At 36.5% G+C, this 27,460-nt stretch overlaps 1 protein-coding gene across 1 annotated transcript in view; it reads right to left on the bottom strand.

Annotated features, from left to right (window-relative positions):
* Positions 1-27,460, bottom strand: part of LOC106070663 (calmodulin-A-like) — a 50,938-nt gene that overhangs the window by 9,665 nt on the left and 13,813 nt on the right. The window lies entirely within an intron of this gene.

The following is a 27,460-nucleotide window of genomic DNA, read 5'->3' on the forward strand; positions in this document are numbered from 1 at the left end:
GAAGGAAATAGACTATAATGCAAACTCAATAAAATCTTTCTTCTTAGTAATGTAGAGACGACCTTTAGGTGACATAGGGAACGCATAATTGTGACGACATTAATCCAAAGCGAGACTGTAGCTAAGAGACAGTTGAGGCCAGGCTTTCGTAGAGGTAGCATCGTACGTGATAGTGACTGAGACAAGACTGCTCCCGTTATGAATTAAACAGTTCTACTCCTTCATACGTCTGTTGGTTGTTCACTCTATTTGTGGAGTGTTGTTATTTATCTGCATGTCTGTAGCCACGAACTCGCCGGTAATCTGACGCGTACAGAAACACGCAACTTATTGCTGAACAGTACAAATTATACAGACGCAGATTAGATATACATCTCTACAGTAAGCATATTTAAAAAAAAATTACACATAACTTTCTATTCGTGATGGCCCTTTAAAGGCGAGTCCCCTGGGCAGCAAATTTTGCATTGCGTAGTTCCGGCCCTGACAACATCAAAGCTTTGCACAAACTAATATAATTTGAGAAAGAAGCAAAAGCAACTTTGGGCGACAAGATTTCGGTTTAATATTAATTGAATAGTGGTCACCAAAACATCTTGATGGGGACAGAGGGGAAAAATGCACATACAGGACTACCAGGTTATTGGAACAAGCGAACAGGCCGAGCTATTGAAGTTAAGAGTCCCATAAGACAAGTTGATCAAGTTTGTCTCTGTAACATATGAAGAGTTAAAGTGAGAGCCTTGGGAGGATTGAATGACTTTAGCTGGGGAAATTACAAGAAAACCCGAATTTAGGAAATTCAATTACGTAAACAGGTCAGGTGACCAGAGCTTAACTTTATTGTTTTAATCACATGACTATAGTCAAGGGAGCGAAGTCTAACGTCATAGATTACTGTCGTAATGCTGCGTGATTCTCACCAAAGAGGTGTTGAATATGGAGTCACGAGAAACGCTTTTCAAAACGACATTGCCCTACCAAATTATTCTTTATTTCATACTATCTCTTCACAAAACTCTCTCTCTCTTAGGGGCTAGCTGACATTATGGGCATTCGGGCAATTTTTCAGTCTTTTATTTCCTGTGAATTAAATAAGCACTGCGTTTTTTGTAAGTCATGGGATGGTCCTTGCCAACAAAATAATTATTACTTTCAAAATTGATTTTGAAATCAATTAGGTTTCTTTTTTTTTCTATTAATATAAATAAAATATTAAAGGTACTATTGGTTTACAATAGATATGCACTTGATTACTAGAATTTTAAATTTCATAACAATAAATACAACTAATACTTTTATTATTGTAAAATTTTTAAATTATGAATTAAAAAAAAACCATTTTAGTAATTATATACAATTAAAACTATTTACTGTTGAAAAAAGATTTATTATTAAATAAAATGCAACATTTTCTTATTAAAACATTTACAGAGTTCATTGTCGTTGTATTACGGAAATAAAAAAACAAAACGAAAGGTCATTCCTTCAAAGGTTGGAAAGGATGTCGTTTATTTTTTTATTTATTATGGTAATACTAAATTTAGAATTTTAAAGGTCAAATATAGACGCATCATTATACTTACTCTTTCTTTTTACTATTATTTTAAAACAAATAAAGATACATGTTTTAATTCGTACAAAGTTCAACATTTTAAATCAATGTTTACAAAATACTGATTTAACAAATTGCAGAATTAAATTGAAAAAAAAAAATTCCAAGTACATTTAAATAACCTAAAATTTCACTTATCTTAGTTGCTATGTGACACTTGCGTAGAACGTAGGTTAGTGCAACCATAGGTACAGAGTTCTATTCTCGGTAACGGACATTTTCTTACATACAGTTTTTTTAAATAGTTATTTATTAATAAATAATTGCAATATATAGTGCTTACTTTTCCTCCCATCTGTCCCTTAAACGGTGTCTCTAGTATGCTGTTACGTTAGCGTAACAAAATGTATTCACTCTTCCCAATTAGAAGCTATCCTTAGCAGAAATGAAGACAATTGTGCCTGTAGTGTTTGATGTTGACCATCTAGCTTTTCTTTGTTATTTTATTTCATTTGTAACTTTATTATAGATGAATTTAACAGCGAGTCAAACAAAAAACCAAACCAGCTTTGAATGCATTGAACGTGAAGGTCAAGCACATGTATGTGGTAGGAAGAGATTCCCCATTCCAAGTGTTATACTTAGATCTTATCAGATAGTTTCAAAATCTAAAAAGTTATTCATATTGCGAAATACTTAGGATGCATTATTAAATTTTACACAATGTTTTTGAGGACAAATGGTTGGATGCCTATCATTATCGAATGGCATACAGTTTGTGGGACGCATTGTATAGAAATGCCCGGGCCAATATTGACACCCAGTCCCCCCTGCTCGCTCTAGTTTCTCTTATGATATAAGATTAGGACCAGCATAGGTCGTGATATTATAAGCGACGATATAAAGTTGGAGTCTTGAAAATATATCTTCTTGACCACTGTGGTTTTGTTCCTACATTTCATTCTCGAGGTTTTAATAAGCGAAAGGGTTAATAATGATCTTTAAAATTAACTTTAACTTAAGAGTTTGACTCATAGCAATTCAAAAGATGTCTCTATCCTCACCTCTTCTTTAATACTCAAGGAGGTAGTCAGACTAAGTCGAGAAGTCTCGTCTGACATCGATGAAGCAATATCGCTAGAACCTTCAGAGCCTCCCCGACGTTTGGAGACAACAGCGCCATGCAAGCACCGCGAGGGCGCTCCCTCTCCTTGATACTGGCTATGCATCGGTTCCTCGGCAGCAACGTTGCTGCATCCGTCTGCGATCGCGGCTTCCTCGGCGTCTTCTTCCGGAGAGTTTTCCGGGCAGAGGATGGTGGGACTTTTCTTCTCTATCCTGAGATGCCTCACCCGGTCCACAAAACCCATGCTGGACACCACTGTTAACAATTTGCTGACCTTTGACTTTTTGTCTCTGCTCATAGTATACTATTTATTTCAGTCGTAACTTCCGTAAGAATTCACTGATGACGTTAGTCTGTCTGTAACTAGTCATACAGAATTCACTAAGTTACTTAAGCTTTTAAAAAATTATAACTTCCAATAACAAATTGTCATTTGTGCGTGTTTCTTTTATAGTCCAAATAAAGTCCTATGAAGAAGTGTCACACTGAGCGAATTCAACATAATTGAAAACTTAAAACTGGGTTAAAACACCCAATTAAAACACCAAAAAGATAATCACACTCGCCACTTCATTACTTACAAAGACTAATCGTGTAGGTATTTAGAGTAAAGCAATACCCTTAGACCTATAGTCACATCAACTTTATACCCAGAAATCACAAAATACGAATCCGTCGCGATAATGGACCTCATTCACCAATCGTAAACAAACAATATTTAGTCACGTGATCATATTGATAAAACAACGAAAAAAAACTGTCACGTGACAGCCACTACGTATTAAAATTAGATCGTAATTTGTATAGAAGGGATAGAGAACCACGTGGCAAAATGTTGTTTGTTTACGATTGGTGAATGAGGTCCATTGTCAATATTAAACAACCGAAACTAGCGTTGTGCGGATCAATACTAATTCAACAAATTTATAATAATAATAATAATAATAATAATAATAATAATAATAATAATAATAATAATAATTCTGACTTTAAAAAATAACAGACTCCCTGACAATTAGGAGTAGAAGAAAAAAGTGTCTTCAGAACCCCATCTTGAAAAAGAAAAATCCCAGCGTCTTACGGTTCACTGAACTCCATGGCAACAATGGTCTATAGAAGACGATAACCTTTTTTTTTTTAACAAGGCTTTTGTTAACTCACTCTGTCTGTCTGTCTTTCTGTCAGTCTAGTAAAAAGTTTGTATAGGTCTTTTCTCCCATACCCATTCTCGGATCAAGTTGAAACTGTACACACTTATTGGCGTAGACAATACATGAATTAATAAAAAAAATAATAAGAATTAGTCAATTAATTACTGGTTATTAATTATTTTGTTTGATACCAATTTTCACAGATGTCGCCAAACATGTCGGGTTTTGTCCCTTTATATAGTTGCACGTGTTATTTCTCCCACACCAATTCTCGCACGAGGCTCAAATTAAATTATTTTTTTTATTGTTCCTAAGAAAACAAAATTCTACATTCTTGAGCGATTTTATTTCTTAAAGAATATTCTTTTTATATTTAGCTTGTATCTTTGGCTCACTATGGTTTCTTTTCTTAAAATATACTTTTACAATGTAAACTTTGTCTTATTCATAAAACTAATTATTTTTGTGTGTGAAATTGTGTATTGGAAAATGCCGGGTACTTGAAATAAGCTAGTCTTATATTAAAAAAAGCGCAGATCTTGAGTAATTCTTTGTGTGTGTGTGTCATTGCTTAAAGAAAATAAAGAAAGTAAAGCAGTTCTTACGATAACTTTTTTTTTTTGGCTTACGCCTCTTTTTTTGGCTTACGCCTCTTGTTCGGGCTTCATGTCTATTTATGGTTATTCCGACATCATACCCGTTTGTTTGTGGGCACCTACCGCCAATAAATTTTCCAATTAATATCGGGGAGTTCTTACGATAATAATAAGCTTGTCTTCGAGTCCGAAGATTAATGATGAATGCAGAAATTCCCGTGGATACGCTGCCCCAGCTGTGACCTACAAATTTTGCCACATCCAGCGCAGGCATGACCATTGCCCGCGGTGGTCGATTTAGATTTTCTTTTCGTGTCTACGTCTGTCCTCGGCAGCGGATTTTCTTTTGATCTTAATTGTGTAACCCATGGCCTTTGTAAGTGATCTCCAGCTATCCGGAAATACCCTCCTCGTTGGTGAAGATGACAATTATCTTGAAGATCTCTAATATACTGGTAATCGATACAATTTTTTCGCTCACTTCAATTAGCATATTTATAATTATAAGTTTTCAATTAAAATATTTTTTAAAGAGCAGGACAAACACACTTGTAGAAAGTTCCACCTTTACACACACACACACTTAAAAACTTACTAAAAGCTGGTACTTCGTACACATAGTAACTGATATATTCCCATTTACTTATCTCCCCTCACCCCGGTCTTCCGCCATACATACAATACTGAGAAAAAAAATCCCCCAAAACTCAGTCGCCAAATGAAAGCTCCTGAAAAGCTGCAAAGTCTCCAGCTAGCGCTCACAGCTCAACTTTCACTCTGTAAAGTCTCCAGCTAGCGCTCACAGCTCAACTTTCACTCTGCAAAGTCTCCAGCTAGCGCTCACAGCTCAACTTTCACTCTGCAAAGTCTCCAGCTAGCGCTCACAGCTCAACTTTCACTCTGCAAAGTCTCCAGCTAGCGCTCACAGCTCAACATTCACTAAGTCGTGATCCTCTTTTTTTTTTTGTCTCCTTTACACTCAGACAGAAACAGCGGAAAACAATTTTCTGTTTTGAAACCCCACTCCCTCCAACCACTAACGTAAATCCCAGGTCCACAATTTTCTTCAACGTGCGTCTTTCTCTACTGTCTCTGTCCTAGAAAAAAAATTTCCCGTCTCCTAGGAAACGGTAATTGAAATTAAATATTAACGAATTTCTTCACCAACAATTAAAATAAAAAAGGGACGAGGAAAAAAAACCCACTAAGGGAGAGAATAAGACTTCTTTACACTAATGCAAAACTTGAAAAAAAAAAAACTAAAGCAAAACCAAAAAGTTGTTGAAAGTGGTCATTGACGTACACGGACGCACGTACAAACGTAGAAAGATACCAACAGGAGTAGTTTTCAAAAGGAGAGGTCAGACGTGGGCCAGATAGGAGCCATCGTTTTCTTACTCTGGGGGTGTGGGGATGTGGGGAGGCAGTACAAATAGTAAGTTGTGAATCACCGCTAGACAAGAGACAGGGTTGTATCAGGGGCAAGTAACTGCTGGACTTACTCATGAATATCGGAGAAGAAGGCATGCGGGAGTTATCTCTGTAGGAGATTAGATGTGAAGTATTACAGAGCTTTAGAGTTCAGTTAGGTTTGAAACATGTAGCTATGAAGTATTGCTGTCCTTTACAGTTAGGTTGGAAACATGTATCTATGAAGTATTGCTGTCCTCTAGAGTTCAGTTAGGTTGGAAACATATAACTATGAAGTATTGCTGTCCTCTAGAGTTCAGTTAGGTTGGAAACATATAGCTATGAAGTATTGCTGTCCTCTAGAGTTTAGTTAGGTTGGAAACATGTAGCTATGAAGTATTGCTGCCCCCTAGAGTTCAGTTAGGTTGGAAACATGTAGCTATGAAGTATTGCTGTCCTCTAGAGTTCAGTTAGGTTGGAAACATGTAGCTATGAAGTATTGCTGTCCTCTAGAGTTCAGTTAGGTTGGAAACATGTAGCTATGAAATATTGCTGCCCCCTAGAGTTCAGTTAGGTTGGAAACATGTAGCTATGAAGTATTGCTGCCCCCTAGAGTTCAGTTAGGTTGGAAACATGTAGCTATGAAATATTGTTTTTCTTTACAGTTAGGTTGGAAACATGTATCTATGAAATGTTGCTGTCCTCTGGAAAACAGTTAGGTTGGAAACATGTAGCTATGAAGTAATGCTGTCCTCTAGAGTTAAATCCAGCTTGAAACATATAGCTAGTAAAGCACTTGGCTTATTGACATCACTCTAAGTAATCCAGTGACCTGCAAACATGTTAGAAGCATCACCACTTACCCCAAGGAAGAGAAAGTGTGTGTGTTTGTGTATGAGCATGGCCGGCCTAAGATAATTGGAGGTTCTAGGCGAAGTGAATTTGGAAGCCCCAAAATGAAATAGAAAAATAAAAAAATAACAGCGAGAAAATAAAATTACGCAATTTATTAATAACCTAGTGACTTCAGAAATAACATTGGACACAAGTTTCACTATTTTGTCTCTTTAAAAAAAAAGCCCATTGCGAGGCCCCCACCAATCTGCGTATAGTTTGCCTATGCCTAAGTCCGGCTCTGGTGTGTGTGTGTGTGTGTGAGAGAGAGAGAGAGAGAGAGTGAGAGAAGAGATACATTGAGAGACAGAGAGAGATGAAAAATACGTGTGAGAGAAAAGAGAGAAGTGTGTGTGCGTGTGAGAGAGAGAGAAAAGTGAGAAAAAAGAAAGAGCAGTGAGATTACTGGAGAATGAGAAAAAGAGAGAGAGAGAGAGAGAGAGAGAGAGTTAGAGAAGGATATATAGAGAGAAAGTGAGATGGATGTCTGGTCGTGCGGTTTGAACGCTGGGCTATCGTTCGGATTTCTCGATGGTCCCGGGTTCAAACCCTGCCCGCTCCCATCCCCCGTCGTCCTGCGGGAGGTTTGGACTAGGAAGTAAACTATCTTCAACTCTGAAGGAACATCCGAAACATGTCAAACGATTTACATACATGAAAACGAGAGACAGAAGGAGAGAGAACGTTAGAGAGAGAGAGAGAGAGAACGTTAGAGAGAGAGAGAGAGAGGGAGAGAGAACGTTAGAGAGAGAGAGAGAGAGAGAGAGTGGGATAGAGAACGTTAGAGAGAGAGAGAGAGAGAACGTTAGAGAGAGAGAGAGGGAGAGAGAACGTTAGAGAGAGAGAGAGAACGTTAGAGAGAGAGAGAGAGAGAGAGAGAAGGGTTATATTGTTCACTATAACGTCTCAACATGTTTCAAAGAATGGAACCCACTGATCTCCTAGTCACGTGACAGACCATGTTTTCTTTGGGAAGCTCATACAACCAATGGATGACGACTTTGAGATGTAACATCAGATGGAGGCTTAGAGGGTGTACATGTGTGTAAGTCTGTGTGTGTGTGTGTGTAAGTGCTTCGATAACGGAAGTGAACGTAAGTGTGCGAATATTACAGTCACGTATGTAAAGAATCAGTTTATTATCCTGATTAAAAGCAATAGTCAAACAACTAAGGCTATACGGCTTGTCTTCCAGTTGGCTACGGAGCCCCAGCTGCGACCTACATATTTTACCACTCCCGGGCAGCATTACTGTAACAAAATCCAAAGGAACTGAGCCTCTTTGGCTGAGGCACTTGGACAAAAGATTCGAGGGGTGGGATATAACCGCGTTACAGGTCGGATATGGTTCACGGGCGGTAGTTTAGGCTTCACTGATTTTAAAGATACAGACAGAAAGTTAAAAAGTTCCACTAAAATTGTGTTTAAAATGTTTCATTAAAAAAAAAAAAAGAGACTCCACGAAGAGGATATTTTAGTATTTACGTCACAGCACTTGGAGAATATGACATGAACAAACGCTATTCAGATGTCTCTCCAAACAGCTTGTGTTTCAACTGCAGAATGAAGGGCGAAAAAGAAAAACTAGGAGCGAGGTTTTGGTTCAATATTTAAACGAGGAAATAAACAAGATGGCTGGGTAGCCCCGATTCAGGAAATGATGTGGTTATTTGAAAAGATGAAATATTTCCGGAAACTAATCTATAATGTAGAATAAAAGCAGACGTATTATTGCGAAATCCTTTTGGGTGATTTTTTTAAATAAGAAAAATATTTTACAGGATATATTGTGGCAAAATTAAATTGAGATTCTATATACAGTTATCGAGTGACTAAAAAAGGAAAAAAAAATTTAAAGACATAATAACCTAAACATTTCATAGTATCTGATAGTAACTTAAAAAAAATATGAATCAAGAAGATGGTCATAAGGTAGATTTATAGAAAAAAACTGAATGAAAGTCACACAAATTATACCAAATATAAGTTGAAGTGGAACAAGGTAAACATTCGCCCATCAAATATTTTTTATCTATGGCGAAAAAACTATGAAGAATATAATGTTGGGATTCCTCCTCTAGATTGATTAAGACTAATACAAATCGAACCATGAAAGCATTAGTACATTTTAAAACTTTGCAGGGGGGAATCAACAAAAAGTAAAAATCAACAAAAGTAGGTAATCAGCTCACTGTATCAGTTCAACAACAACAAAAATAAAAAGAATCAGCATTATTGTAACATATTTCAAGAAAGTTTATGGGGAGGGGAGACACCCTGAGCTACCGCACTAGGTGCCGCAGACACTGTATCGGGAGGTTTCCATGCTGATCTTAGTTGATCATTTAACGCTACTCTACTTATTCCAGAAGAGTCTTATCAAAGACGACGTGTTGCACTGTTTGATTTTATGTGAAAAATAACGCCAAATTTTAAACATTTCTTAAAACGATCAAAACAAGAATATGCCTTGAATACATTTCTCGTCCATTGGTGAATTTGATGGAACCCCTCTGATCTTGTAATCTTGTTTATGACATTATTTTAGAAAAAAAAACTTTGCAGAAATGTGTTGCAAATATATTGTCAAAGTACATCCCATTATTACTATAGTTTTCCTGTTGTTTTTTTTTTTACTATTAATAGAGAATAGTTGTAAAAATGGTGTGTCATATGTAAAAAAAAACCTGCTTGCATAAAAATTAAAGAAAAATAGCTGTTACATCAGAAATTTGAAAAGGTCTAAAATATACACATTTCTGATTTTCAATAATTTTTCTAGTTTTTGAGCTCTAAAAGAGACGGACGGACGGACTGACAGACCACACACAACTAATAGCGCATATTCTACTTTCGGGGGCCACTAAAACGTGTGAGAAAGATTACGAGAAAGAAGGAAACATTGAGAGAAAGGGAGAGAGAGAGAAAGGGAGAGAGTGAGAGAGAAAGACGGAGAGAGTGAGAGAGAAAGGGAGAGAGAGAAAGAGAAAGGGAGAGAGAGAGAGAAAGGGAGAGAGAGAAAGGGAGAGAGAGAGAAAGGGAGAGAGAGAGAGAGAGAAAGGGAGAGAGAGAAAGGGAGAGAGAGAGAGAGAAAGGGAGAGAGAGAGAGAAAAAGGGAGAGAGAGTGAGAGAGAAAGGGAGAGAGAGAAAGGGAGAGTGAGAGAGAAAGGGAGAGAGAGAGAAAGGGAGAGAGAAAGAGAGAGCGAGAAAGGGAGAGAGAGAGAGAAAGGGAGAGAGAGAGAAAGGGAGAGAGAGAGAGAAAGGGAGAGAGAGAGAGAGAGAAAGGGAGAAAGAGAAAGAGAGAAAGTGAGAGAGAGAAAGGGAGAGAGAGCGAGAAAGGGAGAGAGAGAGAGAAAGGGAGAGAGTGAGAGAGAAAGGGAGAGAGAGAGCGAGAAAGGGAGAGAGAGAGAGAGAGAAAGGGAGAGAGAGAGAAAGGGAGAGAGAGCAAGAAAGGGAGAGAGAGAAAAAGGGAGAGAGAGAGCAAGAAAGGGAGAGAGAGGGAGAGAAAGACGAAGAGAGGGAGAAAGAGAGTCCGTTAGGGCGATGCTGAAAGACAACATGCTAGAAATAATTATATATGACAAGATAATTGACTGGACAGCAATGTCTGCCTATAGATGTGATGTTATGTATCTCTCTCTCTCTCTCTCTCACACACACACACACAAACTCAATCACAGATCCACGGGGATGTCGTGTGAGGACGTGCTTCAGTTTGAACGAGACGTTGAAATCTTGGGAACAAAAGATGGAATACAATATTTGAGGCCTGGGCTGCGGGATAATGGAAGCATACAAATCTGTGGAGAAATAAAGAAACAAAACAAATACAGAGACAGAGAGAGACAGAGAGAGAGAGACAGATAGACAGAGAGAGACAGAGAGAGAGAGACAGATAGACAGAGAGAGACAGAGATTAAAATAACAATAAAGATCTAGGTGAAATAGATGGGAAGAAGTGACATAGTGAAAGTAATAGCGTGAGAGAGAGGGAGAGAGAGGGAGAGGGAGAGAGAGAAAATGTGTTTAAGAGAGAGAGTGTGTGTGTGAGTATTCGAACACGTGAAGACAAATGCATAAAAAAGATGGCGATTGAAATAAAAGAACAGATTTGAATCGAAATAAAAACCTAACACAAAAATGTCTTCTCAGGATGCTTAATAGAATTTTAATGGCCGAGAGTGATTGAAGCTGTCAACAGATTGAACAAACCAGCACTTGCCTAAAGATTGAAACATTTAGGGATGGAATTTAAAATGGAGAAAAAAATACACATGTTGCCAAATTATCTAATTTCTAACCACATCTAATTATCTTGTTCAATACTTTGCAGTAGAGCTAAATCTATAGTATGATGAGAACTAGTATCTGACCACCATTTACTCCAAACTTCTGTTGGCATTCTCAGACAAATCTAGAAATGCCCCAGACGTTTTTCAAAAAGTCCACTATTTCCCCACTTAGCAAAAGACTCGTATATATAGAGAGATCTACATTGACGAGTCGCTTGGAACCGTCAAATACAAAAAAAAAAAACCAAAAAAAAAACAACAGAATCAGTATTACCAAGGGATAAGGTTATATATATAAATAAACAACAAGTTTTTTCAAGTCACAGTACCAGGACGAGAAAAGCGAGGCAAACAACAAAGAGGCAAAGTTAATAGAGACAGGCTGTAGATGATCTGTAGATTTTAATCTTATATTATATAATGCAGACGTCACTTCAAAAAGAAGATGATTAAGTCAATGACCTAAATTCTGCCAAGTCACTGGTTTTCCTGGCTAGCTCGGGCAACCCATTCCATGCTCTAATAGCACTAGGGAAGAAGGAGCATTTGTACAAATTTGTCCTAGCATATGGAATGTGCCTTTATCTTTGTGTCTTTCAGAGTATTTTATTACATTTTGTTTTTGTATTTGAAGATTATGGTTCAGTGTTTTATGTTTAATTGCTACTTTACTTTTGATTCTTCTATCCTGAAGGCTGTTTAAATTTAGTGATTTTACTAAAGGTGTTACTCTAGTCAAATGTGAATATTCGTTTGTTATGAATCTCACTGCTCTATGAGACAGATCACGTAAAATTGCGAAAGGGTTAGCGATGGTTACCCAAACGAGCCCCACCCTTTCACGAATGGCGAGGGAAGAACTTACCTTTAAACATTTACACCTGTATTCCAGATTTTTTTGTTCTTACAATGATAACTTTATAAAACACAGTCAAGAAAGGTTATATTAGAGCTTCTGGAATAAGTCGGTATCCATAGCTTGTAATTAACTGTCGCATGAATTCATCCTATAATTTAGCCTGGTATAAATCACACATGACTGACGACATTTTAATACCTTTAATCCAAATTTGAAGATAAATTGAATTAATGCTGAACGAACGATACATACATAACGACTTCAACAATATAAATATAGCAATACATATACTTAACGTTACACAGGATACATCTAGAGTTATAGATAGAGCGTTTAAATGAAATTTTAATGCATTTGTTTCATTATTTTTACCTATCAGAAGCTCAACTATAAGATAGTTCAAAACTCATCTTCAAAATCTAATATTTAAGAAAGTAATTATCTTCTCTTTGAGATCAAACATGAATCTTTTTTTTTATTCTGTGATATGAACGATTATTATGTGTGCTATCGTATGAATTGTTTGATTTTGTATTGTTTTGACATGTATAATGCACAATGGTAAGACAAATTTCCTCACGGATAATAATGATAATAATAATGATAATTATAATTTATTCAGCTTATTTTTTGTTCAATATGTTCATTTTTTTTGTACCAAATGTTTAATAAACAATGTTTTTTTTCAGGACTGTACAGTAGATATATATATATATATATATTACATTAATAGTCCATATTTGCGACTCTCAATGTGCAAATTACAAATTTTGGGCCATACTTCCGCTGTCGAATTCCAATAAGCTAAACAACACATTTTTAGACTTTTTTTGTTTTTCTGAATTCCAAATAGCCCAAATTATTAACTCCATTTTTAGTGTGGGAAATTTGAGAACCTTTATGACCTTTATATAACCGGCAATCACGGGTTCAAATCCTGGTGATGACTGGAGTTTTTAATTTCAGGATCTTTAGGTGGAATCAAGTAAAGATGACCTTTACACCATCTATCCTATAGACCGCTAGGCAGAAAATAGGAACCTACTTACTTACTCCTTATAGTCAGCCAATGGATTCCACTAATGCATGGGCAACAAGATGCCCTTATCTAATGTTCACGACTGTGATAGGCAACCTATGATTCCTTTATATATGGCGTAGGAATAAAATGGGCAACCCATGATTCCTTAGTCTAATGCCCAGGAATGGGCAATACATGATCCCTTTATCTAAGGCTCAGAAATGTTTACTTAAAGGAATGCATAGTAAAGTTCCCCTTTCAGACCTTGTGCAATGGGCAACACATGATCCCTTTATCTAAGGCTCAGAAATGTTTACTTAAAGGAATTTATAATAAAGTTCCCCTTTCAGACCTTGTGGTCTATAGGGCAGATGATGTAAAGGTCATCTGTTTCTGTGGCCTAAGGTTAACGAGGGTGTCATGTGGCCAGCCCAACTAATGTCAGGTACCCATTAGCGTTAGAGCTGGATGAGGCGCCCAAAGATCCCGAAATTAAAAATCCCAGTCTTCACCAGGATTCGAACCCCGGACCCCCGGTACAGACGTCAAGCGCTTTACCGCTCAGCCACCGCGCCTCCTTTAAGGAATGTATAGATACACCATAATAAGAACAATAATTCCAAGATATAAATAACGTAAAAACATTCTAAGCGAAGAAAATGACACACAAACTGTACGGACAAAAAGTCCATCGCAAAACATATTTCTGTATAGCTAAAAAAAAGTCTGTTAGGTCATCAGTCCAAGATCACTCTCATTTAGATCTACATCTAATGTAATAACAAAAGAATTTAACACTAATGAAACAATAAATAAAATCTAATGTCGGCTGCTTAATTAGGTCAACCATTACGTCTGATCCTATGTGGTAGATATCACAAATACTACTAGATCACACCAACGCACACATATGAAATAGAATTGTATATGCACTGTACATATATTCCTTTGAACTGAACTATGCCAGAATTTAGCCGACCGGAAACAGAAAACGTGGGAGAAGAAAAAAAAAACGCGTGGTGTTTGAACAGGAAGTCACTGAGAGAAATGTCTCATGGGATACAGAGAGAAATTGATTGGTCGGGAAACCAATGAGACACCAGTTCCTTGAAAGTTTTTTTTTTCTAAATCTTTTTTTTTTTTCTAATTTAAAAAAAATATATTTCCAAGTCTCTCTCTCTCTCTCTCTCTCTCTCTCAGTCTCTCCTCCTTCCTTCTCCTTCTCTCAACGCTTCCCCCTTTTTTTTTTCTCTTTCTTTTTGTTTCGTCTCTTTCTATTCTCATACATTTTTAAAATCGCTTTTTTTCCTCTTCATTTTTTAAAATATTTTTTTGATAAAATAAAATAATTAAAATCTGATTTTATCACATTTTTTACCAATTAATTTTTCTATACTTTTATATGATTCATACATAATTATGTTTCTGAACATCTCGCAAACTCGTTTCAAAACAAGAAAAACATTCAAAAAAAAATAAAAAAATAAAAAAACACAAAAAACCCAGAGCTTATGGGAAGTGTAAGCGTATCAATTATTTTCGATCAGTTCTGTTATTACAGTTATAATAGACCTAGAACAAAAACAATAAATCTGTGAGATTTGAAGTATTTTTACCAATTTGCTTTTGTTTAGAGCTGTTTTATGCTTTTATCTTCCTAAATAAGCTATGATCCTAGCCCTGATCTGGACCAGTCGGAGGGGCAGGGAGGGTGAGAAGAATGAAAGGGATATCTGGGCGAATTTTTACCGTCTTTGCTTTTTTAAAAGCATTTATAAAAAAAAAAAAAGCGGGAACGACCTAAATTCGAACTCATGCCTTAAGCCTCCCAAGCCGACACACTAACCACTCTGCCAGTGAGGTGCCTATGGAATGGTATATTGTATAGTCATCTATTGTTAGTTACAAACTTAATTTAAAGCGGTGACCTATAAATAGTACTAATTCAGCTTATACCACCATTTCTGTCAAGTACAATTTTTTTCCCTCAAAACAAAATAATTAATTACCCTGGGGCATAGATAGGAATTTTCCATCCTTTGGGGGCTCGGGGGGCTTGACTTCTTTGGGGGCCCCTGCGTAATATTTAATTTTTAATGTAAAAAAATAATTTGGGGACCCCTCAGGTGGGGGCCCCGGAGAATTTTAAAATTCTTCCCCCCTCCTCCCCCACCCTAGCTACGCCACTGTAATTACCAATAGTTAATTACCTTATTGGTTATATTTTTTTATTACTTCTTGTGTTGTCAGGTAAAAGGAATAATTGTGTAAAATTTCAGCTTGATCCGAAAATTGGTGTCCGAGAAATAACGTGTACAAACTTTTTACCAGACAGACAGAGTGAATTGATATAAGCTTTGTAAAAAAAAATTTTTTTTTGTAACATTAAGACACAAGTCCCTTTTGAAATTTAAACCGGAAAAAAAGAATCGTTGTCCAAACACCATAAGAACATTTCTCAATAATTTGTCAACTACCAGTCAATGAGTTGATTGGTCAGGTCATCATAACATGTGAGCAATAATGAGTTGATTGGTCAGGACATCATAATATGTGAGCAATAATGAGTTGATTGGTCAAGACATCATAATATGTGAGCAATACTCGCGTATAGTTATGAACAACATGTTTTACATGCTAGAATTCGTACTCAACAAAATAATGTCATTATCTATTGTCTTGTTTCAGTAAATGAAAAAAAAAATCTTTTTCTCTTTTTTTCCCGAGTCTTATGCCTGTTAATCGTACTCTAAAACAAAATCAATTTAGCCGCCTTTTTCATTTCCGGCAAATCAAATCACTTTTCAGGAGCCAGATTTCTTTGCCTTTGATTGTCAGATTTTTAATGGAACTCAAAAAGGTTGAAAACTTGGTGAAAAGAAGAAAAACAAATCCTGGGATCTCAATTATTGTTTCTAAATTTAGAAAACATTTTCCAAGCTTTAACCAAACATTGAGCGTGTCGTCTAGATCAATTTCCAAATTCTATCTTCAAAGCTATCACGTGTACCTACAGATTTCAATGAAGTTCAAATGAAAACAGTTCAAAAAGTATGGAACGCTATGTCGAGAAAAAAATAGACCTTAAAAAGATCTAATGTACAAATCAGTTTCAAAGTTAAATTGCTGCTGTTTATTTCAAAACTAAATGAACAACTCAGCAGTTTGTTCTCTACACGGTCTAATTTTGTTTGACATGTTTCGGATGTTCCTTCAGAAGGTAAGAAGACAACATCAGAGACCAAACCTCCAGCAGGTCAGCATGGGGTCGTAGCTAGCAGGGCTTGAACCCGTGACCATCAAGAGCGCACACCACACGACAGGACAAAATTGTTTTTATTTTTACAAAGCTTATATCAACTCACTTTGTCTGTTTCTCTGTCTCTCTGTCTGTCTGTTAACAAATTTGAATATGCTTTTTCTCCCATTTCCCATTTTTGGATTAAGTTAAAACTTTGTACAATTATCCATTAAACCTGACAAGACATGAATCAATATTTATAAAATTGAATAATTAGTTAATTAATTGTTGGTGATTAATTATTTTGTTTGATTTCAAAATAAGGGTAATAAACGCTACATAATGAGATATATATATATATATATATATATATATATATATATATATATATATATATATATATGGATTAAGTCCCCTTATTACGTTTTGGCATGTTTTTTTTCTCCCACTTCCCATTCTTAAGTTGAAATTTTGCATAATTATTCATATTCAATCAAATCAATCCAAAAATTAACCAATTAGTACTAATTAATACATTTTGTTTTATTTATCAAAAAGGGAGAAAAATAACAATACTTAGTGGTTCCTTCCCTTAAATAAGCTTTGTTTTTTAAAACGATTCTTTTTTTCTATTGCTTGTTATAGGTTTGATTTTTTTCGTTCTACACGTTCCGGACGTTTGGGCAGGGAAAGGAAACTCGAAGTGTTTGAACTCGGGACCATCGTAATGACTGTGCTAAGAACATACCACACGGCCAGGCAAGACATCCATATGTAGGCTATTGAAATAACAGAGGGTCAAGGAACCCATTTCAGACCTTTCCGTCAGACCATGCTGCGTGACAACAAATTTTATTAACATTTCAGAAAGACCCCTTCGTTAATTATCAATCCAATAAAAATTTTTAATGTACAATTAAAGCCCAGTGTTCCATCTATGGGACCCACGGTAACTAAAAGTGATATTGTCTTTTTCTTATTATTGAATATCAGTAATGTCTCTTTTGCATATGGCCGCCCCCAGGATGTGCTATTAATATTAACTCAGACGCCATTTTGTCTTCCAGGGTAAAGAGGAAAGTAGGTGGCAGCAGATGGCCTCTAAAAGAGACAATTGGAGAGGTCTCATGAAGAAACATTTAAGGCTCAAAGAAAAAAAGACAAACAGAACACTTCAATAGACCCCGGCGGAGAACGGCTTTTGTCTGCATCAGATGTCGATAAATATGCAGGTCGCAAGTTTGTGTGAATATGTGAAACATTGCAATCCTCTTGAATCTTCAGAATAGAAACCATTGCCATCATTAGTATTATTAGGTTAGAAAAGAACGAGTAGTCATTCTCTGGCGAAACCAGGGTCGAGTTTCGTTAAAGGGAAACAACATTCATCGTAATCCTTTTATCAATTTTCTGGTGATGTGGCAGGTCTGCACAGGTACCGCCCTCTGACAGGCAACGAGAATGTTCCTAGGAATGCCAAGGGCCTTGAAGGTATCTTATCATTATTATTATTATTATATTAATTAGTATTGTTACAGAATTATGACATTCGACTACAAATAATTTGACTCTATTTAATTAAAACATATTTTGCTCCTGTAATTAGCACTTAACACCTCCAGCCCAACCTCTACATTTGTTATGTCCCGCAGGGACTCATGGGAGAAAACTCCGACCTGCTTTTTAAAAGAAAACAAACGTGAGTTCATCTGATGTCCGAACTTTAAAAAAAAAAACAACAACATTGCCCTGCCCTCACACACACTCTTTTTTCTCTCTCTTTCTCTCTCACTCACACACACGGACACACACTCGGACAGGACATTACATCTACACAAACAGCCGTTTCTGTGAGTGATCATTGAAATACAGATTTTTGAACAGCTAACAGTTAATGTTGAGACAAATCTGTTAATAAAAGACGAAATCACTCTATTATACTCTATAGCAGTGATGCCCAAATTACGGCCCTCGGACCAGATCCGGCCCACGATGTGGTTCCATCCGGCCCGCCGAAAGGTCGGTACACAATTTAGAAAATCAAATAAGGCTGAAAAAGGTATCTTTACCTACTTTAGGGCTCTCGATTTTTCTCTGATGGATTGGTACCATGACCTTTAATGTGTGTGCGTTTATGTATGTAAAATCTACCAAGAAAAGTGGGCGGATCTTTACTTTTTTTGTGGAACATGATAAAAAGCCAACATCTTTGTTTTATAAAAAAAAGTGTGGCTGTTTAAATAAACAAAATATTTATCGGCATTATAAAAAAAATACGGCAGCATCCTTGGTTTGAACCGCGAATAAAAGATTAACTACAACTAGAGATAGGAGGTTCGATGGGAATATTAAAAAAAAAAAATGAAAAGAAAATGAGTCGGTTTTAAAGGTAACTACACTGTTGCTAACATTTTAAGTAGAGAAATGAAGTTATTTTCTGACGCGTTGAATAATATAATCGTCAAATCACACGAATGTAGCACTAAATCCAAAGGGTTCTGGAAAACTAGTTTCAGAACAATTTTTTTTAGTTTTTGTAACTTTTCGGTCACGTGGCCCGCGAGACAAGTGTTGGAAATTAAAATGGCCCGCAGGTTGAATTAGGTTGGGCATCACTGCTCTAGAGAAACATAACTAAACAATAATCTTTTCAATTCTTTACGTATAAACACTACACTTGTGATTTTATAACGAGGAATATAAAAAGAAAGACAACTGCGCTACGAAATGTAAATTTAAAAATAAAAGAAATACCTAAGTTGTCTACCTTGATTAATTAAAACAAAAACTATCCCTTTCAGACCATGCGATCTAGGACCGAAAGTTAATGAGGGTGTCATGTGACCAACACAATAATCAACAAACTCTACCAACTAATGTTAGGTAGCCATTTAATGGATCCAAAGCGTCCCAAAAAATCACCAAATTCAAAATCACAGTCTCCACCGAGAATCGAACCCAAGACCTTCATATTTGGAAGCCAAACGCTGTAACACTCAGCAACCACTTCCCTGAGTATAGTGTAAATGTAATGTAAATAATGTAATTGCAAAGTTAAGTGTCATGTAAATTTTGTAATTGTAAATTTATTATGTGTCATGTAAATAATGTAATTGCAAAGTTAAGTGTCATGTAAATTTTGTAATTGTAAAGTTATTATGTGTCATGTAAATAATGTAATTGCAAAGTTATGTGTCATGTAAATAATGTAATTGCAAAGTTAAGTGTCATGTAAATTTTGTAATTGTAAAGTTATTATGTGTCATGTAAATAATGTAATTGCAAAGTTATGTGTCATGTAAATAATGTAATTGCAAAGTTAAGTGTCATGTAAATGAAGCAGGTCAAAAACAAACTTAATGTTTTTTCGTGTGACTTTCCCATACATCTTTCTCAACATTTCACATTATACAGCTTATATTTACTCACTATGTCTGTGTCTGTGTCTGCTTAGATTCTTTTATATGTTTTTTTTCTTTATCTTCCTATTCTCGGATCAAGTTGAAAATTTTTACAATAATTCATGGTCAAACACATCATATGATTAAAAAAAAATTAACCCATTATAATCATCAATTTTGAGTTATATTGAAAAGGATTATTGAGAATTATGACAGTGATTGTGTAGTTCTTCCCCTATATATACGATTTTATTAAAAGTGTTTTTTTTTAAATATACTTGTAGATAATTCGATTGCAGTGATCCCATTTTTAGCGAGTTCAATCGAGACCATATAAGGCCTACACACTGACCTACAACTTCACAACCTGTGGGAATAGCTCGTTGTCACGTCGTACAGACCTGTGACGTGGCAGTGTCTAAACTCCCATAGGTTGTGACGTTGCAGGTCAATGTTCAGGCCTTATACAACGGTTGGTTCTCGGTCCATTGCAGCTCTACTAAGGTTTGAACAGAGGTGTCTGTGACAAGTGGAGAGACAGGTTGGAACGGTGTCAGCTAACAAATTGTTGTTTTTTTTTCTCTACATCACTGATACATTTACCGCCCAGAATCTGTTTTGATAATACAAAGAGCACGCTCCACACACACTCTCTCTTTCTTGTTCTCTTTCCTTCTCTCTTTTTTTCTTCCTTTTAGTCTCACTCAGAGGCATAGTGAGCAAAACGTGAGCCCTGGACAAAGCCCACAGCCCAGTTTCCATGAACATCACATAGAAATATAGACTTATAAATTAAAAGCATTTAATAATAATATAATACAAGTAATCTTAGAATTTATTACCTAACTAAAATATCTACAATATTTTGTTTTGGCTCCTCTCTGCGTGTGGCGCCCCCCTCCCCCTGAAGGTGGCGCCCGGGGCATTCTCTCTCTCTCAATTTCTATTTTCACTCTCTTTTCTCTCTCTCTGTCTCTCAAACACTTTATCTCTCTTTCTCTTTCTTCTTTCACTCGGGCACACACACACACACACACACACACTCACACAAACACACACTCAAATTCTAATGTCAATTTCTAAGAAAGAAAGATTCCAACGCTTTGTCTATTTTACGACAATGAAATATCGCTTTGTCAGTTTGTCAGCACCGAGACTCTATCCTTTTCTTCTCTTTCAATATTGTTTTAAAGTTGGCATGCTCTCTCTTCTCTTGCTGTGCTGCTAATTAAATGTCTTTTTATTATGTAATACCGGCATGCAAGCGGCTAACACTCCCGTTTTATATAACGGCTTACGTCAAGGCTGTTAATTAATCACGGGAGGTTATTATGTAATTAAAACACAATTCTTGGACAACGGAATTGTTTTGTGTTCGAGGCTTGGGTCCTGCTCTTTATCTGTGTGCCTTTAAAACCCAATGGCGAACGTTTTGGTCTAGAATAGTTTGATCTAGGATAAATAAATTAACGTTTTGGTCTAGAATACTTTGATCTAGGATAAATAAAAGAACGTTTTGGTCTAGAATACTTTGATCTAGGATAAATAAAAGAACGTTTTGGTCCAGAATACTTTGATCTAGGATAAATAAAAGAACGTTTTGGTCTAGAATACTTTGATCTAGGATAAATAAAAGAACGTTTTGGTCTAGAATACTTTGATCTAGGATAAATAAATTAACGTTTTGGTCCAGAATACTTTGATCTAGGATAAATAAAAGAACGTTTTGGTCTAGAATACTTTGATCTAGGATAAATAAAATATAAACCAATGACACCTCCCCAACAGTTTCACCTGTCCAGAAGTACACATCTTTATAAAAGTTAACTAAGGATTTACGCCTTATGTCTTTCTATATGTTATATTTGCAACAGAATTTTTAAATGTATGTTATATACATAGTGAAAATAAAATACATCACTAAGGACATCCCGAAAAAACATCACTAAGGTCATCCCGAAAAGAACATCACTAAGGACATCCCGAAAAGAACATCACTAAGGTCATCCCGAAAAGAACATCACTAAGGACATCCCGAAAAGAACATCACTAAGGTCATCCCGAAAAGAACATCACTAAGGACATCCCGAAAAGAACATCACTAAGGACATCCCGAAAAGAACATCACTAAGGTCATCCCGAAAAGAACATCACTAAGGACATCCCGAAAAGAACATCACTAAGGACATCCCGAAAAGAACATCACTAAGGACATCCCGAAAAGAACATCACTAAGGTCATCCCGAAAAGAACATCACTAAGGACATCCCGAAAAGAACATCACTAAGGACATCCAGAAAAGAACATCATTAAGGACATCCCGAAAAGAACATCACTAAGGTCATCCCGAAAAAAACATCACTAAGGACATCCCGAAAAGAACATCACTAAGGTCATCCCGAAAAAAACATCACTAAGGACATCCCGAAAAAAACGTCACTAAGGACATCCCGAAAAAAACATCACTAAGGACATCCCGAAAAGAACATCATTAAGGAAATCCCGAAGAAAACATCACTAAGGACATCAATGAGAAGATCACTAACAGTATCATTGTTTTAAAGCTATTGTAACATTGACGACGGAAGTTATTTTGTGACACTACTATTGTCTAACCCTCTCAAATGTTGGAGTAGAGCTAACACTATTCAAAATATTATGTGTAATATTGTTTGATACTGAAATAATGGAAATAAATATTACTTTATTGAGAGATATTGCTGTAAATGTGGAGTTCTTCTCTGTAAATAAGCTTTTTTTTTTTTTAATTATTATTTAATTATATTTTTCTTGTAACAACATCAATATAAAGGCTAAAAGCTCATATCTTTAACAAAATCTATATTCCTACGTGTCATAACTATAACTGGGTCCAATCTGAACAGACAACTGGTGAGTCAGGGGGTTAGATGAGATAAAATATATAGGTGACGGCTGGGTCTGTTTAGCCGCGCGTAATATTGCACTATGCCTTAATCTTTGACCTGGAAGACATTCACCTAATTACCTGCAGTTTAAATTATTTATTTTACGAGGCAATGAAGAAATATCTGCTTTGAAATTGTCTTTTGTTAAGTTTCCAAGTGATGCATTGGTACTTTTTTTTCCAACCATTTTAAACTAATATAAAATGTACTATTCGAAAGCTTTAAAAACATTGTTTTATTATGTAGTTTTACAATAGCATATTACTAATGGTATTTGTTTAACTTTACAGCTACGCCAAGAATCCTACCACGTGGGAATGATTATTGGTAACACATAAAAGACCACATTACCAATCTGTAAATCGGAAACATGACCACAAAGGCAATTGGCCCCCCCTCATGACCTCTGACTACTGTTAAAAAAAAAGCGCTAAAGCTGCATGACAATCAGGTCCGGCCTTACGAATGGTGAGGCCCAATTTAATGGATGCTTGCAAGGCCCCTTTTCTTAATTTGTTTACAATAAAAACAATTACTTTTAATTAGATCAATATACCAACATTTCCTAGACAACACGCGGAAGGCGCCAGTGTGTTAATTAAAGTTACGTCAATCGTACGATTGGCCTAAACTAACTATGCTAACCCGCGAAGTCATATGACTTTAAAAGCCTGTGACAAGAGCCATGACTGATAGCAATGTGCTTAAGGTAAATTGCGGTGACCCTGCCAGGCGCCGGACCCAATTCGAGCAACTGGTCCAATCGGCCTAAGTCTGGCCCTGACGACAATATAACAAGGTCCTCAGGTTTCGCAAAGACTTTTTGTGCAGTGAAAAAGAAACATGCAGGCAACGATGGTAAGACAGCATTATGGAATGGGCAGCCTTATGGAAGACACTCTAATCCTGGCCAAAGAAAGAGAGGGAAATGGGAGAAAAGGTGGTGGTCAGATCATGCGTGTTGGGTGGACTGAGGGGCACCGTAAAACTCCTGAAATACTAAATCCCAGTCTTTCCCGAGATTCAAACCCGAAACCTCTCAGTTTGGAAGCCAAACCTTTCATACCTCCACCACCGAGCCTCCGAATTCGACGGATATAGAGTGTTAGTTTTTCCTTGTTCTAATAACGAGAGATGTCCTTCATAAGAGCAGAAAAAAAAATTGCTGAAATGTATTATTTTAAAATCTCTCCAAAGAGAAGATCGATATCTAATCCAATCTCTCCAGCGGCCTTGTGAAGAGTCCGCCTGCCAAGATATCCCATCATGCTGCTTTACACGACACATTGATGCCGGAGATGACCACGTGACGGAACACATGACAGACGGACTGCACAGAACTCACAGACTGTTTACAGACGAAAGATGGTTCGTGTGTAAGAGAATAAATAGAATCCAAATCGGTCATGGGAAAAAAAAAGAGTGTGTGGGGTGGGGTGTAGGAAAGGAGGGAGGGTCTTGACTGAGGACGATGTAGACTAGCCGGTGGAGAAAAAAAAAGCCAAAGTCCTTTTGGTAATAATAAAGACTAGTATTGAACTATTATGTTGACGTCCGCGTGTTGATTTGATGCTTTGAGTTGAATGAATCAAGAAATGGGCGGGGGGAGGGCAGGCAGGTTTCTTTTTTTTTTTTTTTTTAGATTAAATCCGTTGAACATCATCGTGATGTTCAGTGGGTGCAATGAACTTTTATTTGCTCATATTTTTTTGCAAAGCTTATATCAACTCACACGGGTAAAAAGTGTGTACACGTTTTTTCTCCCACACACGTTCTGGGATCGAGATGAAATTTAGCTCAATGGTTTCTTTTACCTGACAAAACAAGAATCCATTTTGAACAATTAACCCATTAGATAATTAACTATTGGTGATTAATTATCTTGTTTGGTACTGAACAAGGAAAAAAAATTATACTTGACCGATTTGATGGTATAGTTTGACTTTGTAGAGAGAAATAGGTCGCCGTTGTAATGTCTGAAACTAACAATAAATGACTATACAACCTGCCATTTTCATACGCACTTCGCTGGCACAGTGGTCAGTGTGTTGGCTTTAAGTGGCTTGAACCCTCGAGTTTGAATTCGGATCGTTCAACATTTCTTAATAAATGCACTTTCAAAAGCCATCACGGTAACATTCACGCGGATACCCCATTTTTCTCTCCCCCCCCCCTTTTTTTTCCCCAACTGTTCTAGACAAGTGATAGGATAATAGAGTTTGAGGAAACTTCTTCTTTCTTCTTTATCGTTCTCATTGTTATGTTGGAGTGTTCATATGACTAGACCAATACATGAGATGAACTGCGCAGTGGTTTCCAAATCAGGGAGCTCTCCATATAGTTTTCTTTTTATTGGGGTGATTTGGGGCCAATGTCTTATACGGGCCTCTTAGTAGAGAGAGCAGTTTTGGAGGAAGTGGTAGGCATTTTCTGGTGATACTCCACATGGGCAGATTTCACTGGTTCCAATTTTGAGCTTCCGGAACATGTGTTGTCGCATTCTGTTGTGTCCGGTCCTGAGTCGAAAGATTATACGTTGGTCTTGTCGGGATAGCTTATAGTAAGCGTCATCTTTCTTGTGATTTGGATGAGAGCTCGTCCATTTCTCATTTATTTTATCTACAATTAAGTTCTTCATTTCTTCTGGATAGAGTGCAGAGTTTACTTGTGAGTTTGTTCACCCACTCTTGGCGAGTGTGTCAGCCTTCTCATTTCCTGCTAGTTGTATGTGAGCTGGTTGAGGAAACTAAAAGCATGAAAATGAGTTAAACAATAACAATTGGTAAATATATTTCTAACTTAATCAAGCCTGGTATTAGATTTTTCTGCTGTATTACCTTAATTCTCAACAGAGTAACTTAAATTTGCACTCTGGTGCCTAAAATTGCGCACTAGTAAGTAACTTTGCAGACTATGACTTAATTTGCACTCTCGTACCAAAAAGAGCACTTTACAAACTAATAAGTAACAATAGAAAAGGAAATACATATTAGATTCGCAAGTTTTTATAAAAACAAGGTTACAAAAGACAGTTTGTGTGGAAACACAAACTCAAAATCGGCCCCCGAAGTGGTCCACCCAGGCAGGCTTCAATATTTTCAGAAAGAACATCCGAATGAAATTATATCAAAGACAAATGAGAGATAAGAATGGAGAAAGAAGGTTAACAGATCTTGTGTAGTGCCCCAACGGTCCAGCAGATCAAAGGATAGGTGAAAGTGAATGTAAAATTAGACGTGAACCTGGCTTAACTAGTTCCCCTTTCAGACCTTGTGGTCTATAGGGCAGATGATGTAAAGTTCATCTGTTTTTGTGGCATACGGTTAACGAGGGTGTCATGTAGCCAGCACAACGACCAACCGCCTTTACTTTTCCCCAACTAATGGCAGGTACCCATTAGAGCTGAGTGGACTCAGAGGCGCCCAAGGATTCCAAAGTTGAAAATGCCAGTCTTCACCAGGATTCGAACCCGGGACCCCCGGTTCGGAAGACATGCTCTCAGCCACCACACCTCCCCTGACCTAACTGATGTCTTATAATTGATGTAATTGTTTTGAAAAGGCTCAATATCTCTGAATGGAATTATGTGCTGTGTCACATACTGAAGTTCAGGTAAATCACGTTTACAAGATTACTATTCGTTTTAAATTAGGTCTAGCTTATAATGCATACTAATTAGCTTTTTCTCTTTAAAAAACTGCTTGCATAACTGATTGTAAAAATTAGATTTTTCGCTTTCAGAAAAAAAAAGTAGCCGTTGCATCAGAACTTTGAATGGTCTAAAATATTGTCGGATTTTCAATATCTTTTCTAGTTTACGAGATCTAAACGGGACAGACGGACAGACATTTCACACAAAACTTTTACCCTTTCGGGGGCCGCTAAAATGATTAAAATGGTTATCAGAGCTTTATTGCAGGGGCTTTGTCTAGTGACTCTAACAAGTTTGCATAAATATTCTAATCTATGTGATCAGAATTACTTTGAAAATTAAACAATTAAGAAACAAATTGTATGGGTGTAAAAGATATAAATAGTTCACTTATGAAAGAAAACTCAGCGTCTCACCCTCTATGAAAAAACAACTCTTTATTTTAAAAATAACATTCTGGTTAAAAAATATTACAAAGTGCGACAAGTCTTGAACTTTGTCGGTTACAGCCCCTTGGGGAATCGTAACAAGCTTTATTGGTCTGGATGTCGATCATTTTGATAAAGCTAACAAATAACAAGAGTTTGAGATTCCCAGAAGATACAACTACTGACAAGTCAATGCCATATGTCAGGTCATAAGTCGAGCGTTGTGTCCCAGTGCTCAGTTGTTCATATTGTTTTCTTCTTGTTCATCATCTGTCCTCAATCTAGTTGCATTTTTCAATTTCTTTTTACATAAAGTTCAAAGGTTTCCAGAGATCAAAGGTCGGTCAAACCTGTCAAGTATTTGAAAAGCTAGAGCCCCCGAGCTATAATCCAGATCCTTTAGCTTTTAATTTAAAAAAAAAATAAATGCATTTAAAAAGCAATCACGGAAACATTCACACAGATTCCCCCCCCCCCTTCTTTTCTCCTTCCACCCCTTTCAAGACAAGTGAAAGGATCATAGAGTATCGAGAACATAAAATTGCGATAAATAAAAACAATTAGTAAAAATATTTCTAATTGCACAGAAGTATTATTGTTAGTCTAAATCTAATACAAATTTTATCACATGACTTATCCAAATTAATAGATACAACTACTCTATAAGCTATGTTTTGTTTTAAAAGTATTTTTCATATTTCCTTGTCAAAGATTAAGTCATTATTTTATTATATTGTTTTGCTGAGTTCGTTTGTCATCTTCAAACCGGTATCAAATTAAAAAGATAAACAAGGTATGTCATAGAATCTTCTGATATCGATGTGATTAAAAACATATAGCGTACTATGAATTGTACAATGAACAAAACACAATAGCTGACCCAAGGCCATTACTAGGGGCCATGTCA

The sequence above is a fragment of the Biomphalaria glabrata genome, chromosome 17 (genome assembly GCF_947242115.1).
Source record: "Biomphalaria glabrata chromosome 17, xgBioGlab47.1, whole genome shotgun sequence".
Taxonomy (NCBI): Eukaryota; Metazoa; Mollusca; class Gastropoda; family Planorbidae; genus Biomphalaria; species Biomphalaria glabrata.